The following is an 8630-nucleotide window of genomic DNA, read 5'->3' on the forward strand; positions in this document are numbered from 1 at the left end:
ACAGAGTGCTTCTTCTGTAAGAAGCTGGATCATTAGAAGAGAAATTATTCTGCTTACATAGCCATCCTTAACCCAAACAAGTCTTAAAACAAGAAAAAAAAGAAGCAAATGATTGCTTCACAAAGTACTTATATGATAACTCCTTGTAATTTTTCTATTTGTGATACTACTACCTGAGTATTAGATATCGAAAGTTCGATTAATATATACAATTCATTGCAAAGACTGCAGATAAGTAGGAAGTTTCGAGCAGGCGAGCGGTTCTTGAATGTTGGAGATGGAAGGCTTGTTCCAGTTCTGACCTTGAAAACTTTGCAGTTTGTCTTCGAATCTAGTAGTGTTATGTTAGATAATTATTATTATTATTTTTTTTATAAATATCATCTCTGTAGATTTTTTGGCCAAACTTGATTTTAAGTTTATAATAAAGGATGATTTTTGTGATATCATTATGAATGATACTGCAATGATGCATGAACAATTAAACTATGGCATATACATAATATCATAGCCTGTTGGTATAATATACACATCTAGTAAACACCGTAAATTAGATAATATCAATGAATCCTACTTTTGGCATTATAGGCTTGGTCATGTGAACAAGAGTAGGATTGATAGGTTGATCAAGAAGTGTGTCTTTGAAATAGATGATTGTGAATCATTACCAACCTGCGAAGAATCCTGTCTACTTGGTAAGATGACTAAGTCACCTTTTAAGAAAAAAAGTGAAAGGGCCATTGATGTCCTAGGTCTAATATATACTGATGTATGCAGATCTATGAACATAAGTATCAGAGGAAGATACTACTACTTCATTACATTTACAGATGATCTATCGAGGTATGGATATGTCTATCTTATAAAGCATAAATTAGAATCATTTGAAATGTTCAAATGATTCCATACTGAAGTAGAGAAACAGACTGAAAAAAGTATTAAGACCTTTCGATCATATCGAGGAGGTGAATACCTCACCAGTGACTTCCTGATATATCTGAAAGAGAATAAGATTCTCTCATAGTGGATCCCTCTTGAAATACCACAATATAACAAGGTATCTGAAAGAAAGAATCGAACCTTGTTAGACATGATCCGATCCATGATGGACTTTACAAGTCTGTCAATCTCTTTTTGGAGATATGCTCTAGAAACTGCCTACTACATTTTGAATAAGACATCGAGAAAGTCTATCGATAAAACTTCTTATGAGATATGGACTGAGTGTAAGCCGATGCTCTCACACCTTAGGGTCTAGGGGTGTTCAGCTTATACCAAATATTTAAAAATAGATAAGCTTGGATCTAAATCCGATAAATTCTTGTTCATAGGGGGTATCCAAAGAAAACTAAAGGGTACTACTTCTATCTCACTGCAGAGCAAAAGATGTTTGTCAGTAGTAGGACAGTCTTCTTGAAAAAAGAGTTCCTTGGAGAAGGAGCTAATGCCTATAAAATTAAACTTGATGAAGTTCAAGAGATAGAAGGACCGACACACAGAATTAGATTTGATTGGAGAATTGAATCCGAAGCCAATAGAGGCACCATTAAGGAGATCCAATAGAGTACCGTATCAGCCAGACAGATACATGATTTCTTCATCCAAGATGATGATCTCATCGAACTTGATGAGAACGATGAGGATCCGATCACCTATATGGAAGCCATACAAAGGCCCGACTTCTAGAAATGGCTTAAGGCCATGAAGTCCGAGATAGAGTCCATGGAGATCAATGGTGTATAGACACTAGTTGATCCATCTGAAGGGATAAAATTCATAGGGTGTAAGTGAATTTTCAAAAAAAAAAAGAGGAGTAGATGGAAAAGTAGAGACCTATAAAGTCTGTCTAATTGTCAAGGATGACCATCAGCGTTATGATATTGACTATGACGAGACATTCTCTCCTATGGCAATGCTTAAGTCCATCCGAATTATGCTTGCTATCACTGCACACTTAGATTATAAGATCTGGCAAATGGATAACAAAACCACTTTTCTTAATAGGGAGCTAAAGAAGAGGTGTATATAATACAGCCTGAAGAGTTCACATCCACAGATGAGTCGAAAATATGCAAGCTGAATAGATCTATTTACGCACTTAAGCAGGCGTTTAGGAGTTAGAACATGTATTTTGATAAGGTGATCAAAATGTATGACTTCGTTAGGAACGGAGAAGTGCCTTGCATCTACAAGTGAGCTACCGATTTTATAGTTATCTTCTTTATACTATATGTGGATGACATACTGTTACTAGAAAATGAGATTCAAGCTTTATAGAGTGTGAAGCTGTGGTTATCATCACAGCTCTCCAATGAAAGACTTGGGAGAAGCATCCTACATCCTAGAGATAAAAATCTATAGAGATAGATCTAGAAGATTGTTTGGATTGTCTCAATCCACGTATATCGATATCATGTTGAAGCGGTTCAATATGAATAATTTCAAGAGAAGCTATCTTCCGATAGGCCAAAAAATTACTCTCTCCAAGAAAGATTGTCAGACAACTTTTGAGGAAAGAAAGCGTATGAGTAGAATACCATATGCTTCGACAGTGGGATCTATTATATACGCCATGATATGTATGAGGTTGGATGTGGTCTATTCATTAGGGATAGTGAGTAGGTACCAGTCTGATCTGGATGAGAACCATTGGAAGATTGTGAAAATGATCATTAAGTATTTGAGAAATACTAAAGATCAATGGCTTATCTATAAAGACACTGATCTGAAACTTATGGGATATACTAATTTTAATTTTCAGTCAGATTGTGATGACAGCAGAAGTATGTCGGGTTATGTATTTACCTTAAATGGAGGAGCTGTTTGCTGGAAGAGTTTCAAGCAACATACTATGATCGATTTTGTATGTGAAGCGAAATACAATGCTGCATCGGATACTACAAAAAAGGTGGTGTGGATGTAAAAATTCATCACCGAGCTAGAAGTTACACCTTCTATTGATGGTCCTGTCTTGTTGTACTATGACAGCTCCAGTACCATAGCTGAGGTGAAAGAACCAAAGTCACACCAGCATACCAAGCATATTATGCACCGCTATCATCTAGTACGAGAGATCATGAATCGAGATGATATCGAGCTTCAGAAGATCGACGGAAAGGAGAACCTAGCTGACCCCTTTACTAAAGCTCTCAAGATCAAAGCATTCGATGATTTCAAAAAGAAGATGGGTATAAGTGTAGGAACCTGATCTAGGATTTCAGGGTTAGATCTTGAAACTTTTTCAAGATCATACAACGAAAGACTAAAATAAATCAAAATTATTTTTTAAAATTAGAGAATCTCTAGATCTAAGATTCTATTATATGATTATTACATAGCATTAAATCAGAAATTAAAATATATAAATATAGCATGAACTACATGTTGATCATATCAACAAGTTTCTATACTACATCTAATGTATGTATTAAACAATAGATCAGATCTATTACTTTGCAAGTTAGATGTTCTAACCTCACTGATCTAGGCTTGAGGATGATGTTGCAAGCCGCACATGCGTCCGGCCTCTAGGAGTCATCCACACGAGCCCATGAATCTCGATCAGAAGTCCTGCTTCAGGAAATCAGCACAGTATGCTAGTACTGAGCTGATCCTTCTTTGATGGTTGATCAGGTGCCTCCTTCTTCTTGATTTGGACTCTTCCAAAGATGAAAAGTAGAAGGAGGAGTTTCAGATCTGAGACGCTCTCAGGAAACTCAAGATGGAGGGAGGAAAGATATGAAAACAAACAACCCTAGAAGAAGACCCTCTTCTTCTTCTCATTTTTCTCTCTAGACACCCTAACTTGTGTCTATTATATCTCCATGACCCAAAGGTTTTTCTCTCTGATTTTTGGATGGCTCAAAGGTGTCTCAAATCTATATCTTTTTCAAAATTTTCATGAAGAAACTCATTTTATACAGAGAGATATGATAGAGTTCTTGTCTAGGTCAAATACCTAGTCAAGGCTTATCCAAACATGGCAAGATAAGAGGCGCCCAACTCTTGAGCACCTCCTCTTTATTTTTATGCATGGATCACCAGTAAAGGGTGCACAATGTGTACCCAAAAAGTCACAAAAATTATAAAAAAAAATGGATAAATTCGATGCAAAATTGAAAGAGTTTTAGATTTCTAAAACTCTATCTCATAGAATTTGAAATCCAAACTTATTCCTTTTTGATTTGATCCAAACCACCTTCCATGTAAGAAAGAAGAGAGGAGACCTTTTGTGAACGTGGGAGAGACTTGGGAGAGGGCTTTTGTCACACAAAATAAGAGGAGATTGGCGTTGAATGAGAGAGAGGGCGTGGGGAAGGCTTATGTGGTGCAAGGTGGAATCCTAGTCTTACTAGGATTCTATCTTATGACTTGTTTTAATTTGGTTTCTCAAACCAAATCAAACCAAAATTAGATCAACCCAATTAAAATAGGTCTTAACCCAATTAAGAACCTAATTTAATCAGATTAAATTAGATTTAAATCTGATTTAATTTTTTAATCAAATTAGAAATTAGATTGACCCAAGTCCTAGTTGAACTAGGACTAATTTTTTCTTGTACTTGGCTTATCCAATAAACCAATTGGACTTAATCCAATCCAGCCCAAACCAAATCTAATTAAATTATATTTAATTAGACTTAATCTCAGCCCTTGGCTTAATCAAATTAAGCCAATTAGCAATTAAATTGCTAATCGATCCTCCTGCAACACTTGCACTAGGTTAAATGTCAATCGTATTGATCATTTAACCCTAGAATGATTCTTAATCGTTGATCAACCATCCGATCGGATCATGAACTCTAATGTGTGTGACCTCATAGGTCCGAACCTAAATCGATAGCACAGAAACAAATTTCTATACCAATCGAAGTGACCATCTAGCAATGGTACCCGACGATCGGATAGGTCGAATGTGTAGAACAGCATCCTTAGAACCCATGCGGATATAGTTTTCATATAATTTATCCCCTTGACCAAAATGATCATAGGACACCCCAGAGTTCAACTGTCAACTCTGATCAGGTTGTCCACATTGTATTTCAAAATATCAAATCCATCTGATGGATTATTCTGGTCAAGGTTTTGCTAAATTAAAATACAGCGACTCATTCTTCTCTAACTCTTGGAGTGGTCAATCCCATCTCGATCACACTCTGACTTCGCAAGTACTTGACTGTGCCCAGAAACCTTCCATCCCTGAATTAGAAATTCAGTTAGTCCAGTACCAAAGCACAGTGAGTTGCTTGCAAGTCACTGAGGCGATCTCAAGTCTAAGGGATACTTATACCTATATCCCATCAAAGACATTCTCGACAGCAGAATACTCTGGAGTTGGTCACGTTCAATGATGATGTACTAGTACATCTCACCTGTATGACATACCAGTGTCTCCACACTCTTTGGTTAAGAGGACAACCAACCCATATGGCCTACAGTGACCTATGCTCGATAGAAGCTGTCGTCCTTATTAACAGCCTATCATTTGGTCGTGAACTGTTTTAAGGACTAATCGATAAATCCTCTCTTTATCGAATCTAAATAGTCCTAAGGACTTCATCATAACAACGGAGTTCATTTGAAGATGAAAGCTTATGATGAAAATGCCAAATATATTTTATTTATTAACAAATCAATTACAATACTTGGTTGCTCAACCGTCAACAGCTTGATGATTGACTTTTTGGAATACATTTTCTAACAACTCCCACTTGTCCTAAAGCCACTCGGCACAGTATCTAATACCCATCTTTGACTTGTGGTTGTCGAACTCCTTTATTGCCAGGGCTTTAGTAAAGGGGTCGGCCAGGTTCTCCTCTCCGTTGATCTTCTGAAGGTCGACGTCACCTCGATCCACGATCTCTCGGACCAGGTGGAAGCGGCGTAAGATGTGCTTCGTCCGCTGATGTGCTTTGGGTTCCTTCACCTGAGCTATGGCACCAGTGCTATCGCAGTAGAGCAGGACTGGACCATCGAGGGAGGGTGCTACTCCGAGCTCGTTGATGAATTTTCTCAGCCACATAGCTTCCTTCGTGGCATCCGATGCTGCGATGTACTCCGCTTCACAAACAGAGTCTGCCACAGTATGTTACTTTGAACTCTTCCAGCAGATGGCTCCACCATTCAGAGTAAAGATATAACCCGACATGCTCCTGCTGTCATCATGGTCAGATTGGAAGCTAAGTCTGTGAACCCCACAAGTTTCAGATCTAACTTGCCATAAACCAACCATTGGTCCTTAGTATTTCTCAAATACTTAAGGATGGTTTTAACCACTTTTCAGTGATTTTCTCCAGGATCAGATTGGTATCTACTCACTACTTCTAATGAGTATACCACATCTGGTCTTGTATATGTCATGGCGTACATGATAGATCCCACGATTGAAGCATATGGGACTCTACTCATACGCTCTCTCTCTTCAGGAGTTGTCGAACAATCCTTCTTAGAGAGAGAAATTCCTTGGCCTATCGGTAGATAGCCCTTCTTGAAATTTTCCATGCTGAACCTCTTCAGCACAGTGTCTATGTACATGGACTGGGATAACCCAAGCATCCTTTTAGATCTATCCCTATAGATCTTCATCCCTAGGATGTAAGATGCTTCACCCAAGTCCTTCATGGAGAACTGTGATGACAACCAAACTTTTATTCCCTGTAGTGCGGGGATGTCATTCCTGATTAAGAGAATATCATCCACGTACAAGACAAGGAATACCACAACTGGACCATTTGCCCATTTATAGATGCAGGGCTCTTCTTCATTCTTAATGAAGCCATACGTTTTGATCACCTTATCAAAATACATGTTCCAACTCCGAGAAGCTTGCTTCAATCCATAAATGGATCTCTGAAGCTTGCACATCTTGGACTCATCTGTTGATGTAAACTCCTCAAGTTGTATCATATACACCTCTTCGGTCAGCTCTCCATTCAGGAAAGCTGTCTTTACATCCATCTGTCAGATCTCATAATTCAGATGGACAGCTATTGCAAGCATTATCCGAATGGATTTGAGCATTGCCACAGGAGAAAATATCTCATCATAGTCAATACCATAACGTTGACGATACCCCTTGGCAACCAGATGGGCTTTATAGGTCTCCACCTTTCCGTCTGCATCCCTCTTCCTTTTGAAGACCCATTTACACCCAATGGGTTTAACCCCTTCAGGTGGATCAACCAATGTTCATACATCGTTGACCTTCATGGACTCCATTTCGGATTTCATGGCTTCAAGCCATTTCTCGAAATCAGGTCTCTGCATTGCATCCATATAGGTGATCGGATCCTCATTATTCTCATCAAGTTCGATGGGATCACCGTCCCGGACCAAGAAACCATAGTATCTGTCCGGCTGACGCGGTACTCTGCCGGATCGCCTTAATGGTGTAGGTATATTGGGCTCCGAATCTGATCTAATTATATCCGACTCAGGTTCAGCTATTGGTGTCGGTTCTTCTACTTGTTGAACTTCATCAAGTTCAATCTTAGAGGCAATGGTTCCTTCACCAAGGAACTCTTTTTCTAAAAAGATTGTCTTAAGGCTGACGAACACCTTTTGTTCATCAGCATGGTAGAAAAAATATCCTTTTGTCTCTTTGGGGTACCCTATGAATGAGCATTTATCAGACCTAGGTCCAAGTTTGTCTGTGACTAATCGTTTGACATAGGCCGGGCACCCCCAGACCCTAAGGTGTGAAAGTGCTGGCTTACATTCCGTCCATATCTCATATGGAGTCTTAATTACAGACTTACTTGGAACCCTATTTAACAGATAACAGGCCGATTCGAGTGCATATCCCCAGAAGGATATCGATAAGCTAGCAAAATCCATCATGGATCGGACCATGTCTAACAGAGTTTGATTCCTCCTTTCAGACACACCATTATGCTGTGGTGTTCTTGGAGGAGTCCATTGGGAGAGAATCTCATTCTCCTAGATATGTGAGAAACTCACTAAAAAGGTATTCTCCTCCTCGATCAGATCGAAGAGTTTTAATACTCTTTCCAGTTTATTTTTCTACTTCACTTCGAAATTGTTTGAACATTTCAAATGAATCCGACTTATGTTTCATCAGATAGACATATCCATATCGGGATAGGTCATCCGTAAAAATTATGAAGTAAAAATATCCACCTCTAGCACTGGTGCTCATGGGCCCGCATACATCAGTATGTACTAGGCCCAAGAGCTCTGTAGCTCTCTCACCTTTTCTAGTAAAAGGTGACTTGGTCATTTTACCAAGAAGACAGGACTCACAGGTTGGAAGTGATTCACAATCACTGACTTTGATGATTCCCTCTTGAGTCAACCTGTTTATTCTGTTCTTGTTTATATGACCTAGCCTACAGTGCCATAAGTAGATACTATCTAATCTAGGGTGCTTGCCAGTAGAATAGACTCTTATCAGGCTTGATCTTTTTGGTCTGGCTCTGCACTGATGTCCCAGCCTGAACTAGCACCTTCTTCACTTTCTTCTTCTTGTTCTTCTTCCCATTCTCAAAGGGTCGAGAACCAGAAGATGAACCTCCCACTGAGTTCACCGACTCCTTGAGGAGTTGGTGATTTTTCTCAAAGTTCTGAAGCAACCCCAGTAATCCATGGTAGTTTACTTCAGGCTTTGTCAT

This window comes from Elaeis guineensis, chromosome 15, assembly GCF_000442705.2.
Source record: "Elaeis guineensis isolate ETL-2024a chromosome 15, EG11, whole genome shotgun sequence".
In the NCBI taxonomy this organism is placed as follows: domain Eukaryota; kingdom Viridiplantae; phylum Streptophyta; class Magnoliopsida; order Arecales; family Arecaceae; genus Elaeis; species Elaeis guineensis.